The sequence below is a fragment of the Mobula birostris genome, chromosome 13 (assembly GCF_030028105.1).
Source record: "Mobula birostris isolate sMobBir1 chromosome 13, sMobBir1.hap1, whole genome shotgun sequence".
In the NCBI taxonomy this organism is placed as follows: domain Eukaryota; kingdom Metazoa; phylum Chordata; class Chondrichthyes; order Myliobatiformes; family Myliobatidae; genus Mobula; species Mobula birostris.
The window spans coordinates 15,459,812-15,460,752 of NC_092382.1; the positions used below are offsets into that span (position 1 = coordinate 15,459,812).

At 42.2% G+C, this 941-nt stretch overlaps 1 non-coding gene across 1 annotated transcript; it reads left to right on the plus strand.

Annotated features, from left to right (window-relative positions):
* The first annotated feature begins 417 nt into the window (after positions 1 to 417).
* On the plus strand, positions 418 to 600 carry LOC140208778 (U2 spliceosomal RNA). Its single transcript, XR_011888933.1, has one exon. It is a non-coding gene; the product is annotated as a U2 spliceosomal RNA (small nuclear RNA).
* Positions 601 to 941: the final 341 nt, after the last annotated feature.

Sequence of the window (941 nt, forward strand, 5' to 3'; positions counted from 1 at the left end):
CTCCCTGGAGTACAAATCGATAGTAAATATTAAAAATTTAAATTATAAATCACGTGCTGAGGGATGCACTCAAACTTGGTGCAGCCACCGCAAAAGCCGGCTGGAGAAGGACCACAGTTTTCGGTTTGTCACCCGCGCGCGGGAGTGCGAGGAGTCGGGTGGCGAAGAGTATTCCTCTCCTCAGTGGTGTGGATAGGTGAATCAACATCGTGCTACAGGAGTGGCTGGAAATGTGGAAAGGTATAGACTGTAATGGAACATCAGTAAAGGAATGAGAGTCAATGAATGATTTATTGTAAACATCTTTATTTTGAATAAGGACAGAGTAAACACATGATTTATTGTAAATAACTTTATTTATTCTATAAGGACTTAGGGTCAACAAATGTTTTTTTGCAAATAATTTTATTTTGTAATATTTCTGAATAAAGTATATTTTTCAAAAAAATCAGTTCTTATCAGTTTAAAATCTGATGCGTCCCTTATCTGGGACCATATATTACATTGATTTTTGGAACAGGAAGATGGAATAGGGGCTTCCTTCGTCCGCTCCGTGCATCGACCCAGTATTGCAGTGCCCCTCGGAATGCTGCACCTCCCCTCGGGGAGATTAAACAACAAATAAAGAGTAGAATGCAGTTATCCGTACGCATTAACCTTCTTAGGCTTTTTCCCTATTCCTTCGTTGTACTTTTACAGGTAGTGTTAATGGTAAGACTCCTGGCAGTGTGGAGCATCAGAGGGTTCTTGAGGTCCGAGTCCATAGGATGCTCAAAGCAGCTGTGCAGGTTGACTCCGTGGTTAAGAAGGTGTACGGTATATTGGCCTTCAACAATCGTGGCATTGAATTTAGGAGCCGAGAGGTAATGTTGCAGCTATATAGACACTGGTCAGACCCCACTTGGAGTACTGGCTCAGATCTGGTCGCTTCACTACAGGAA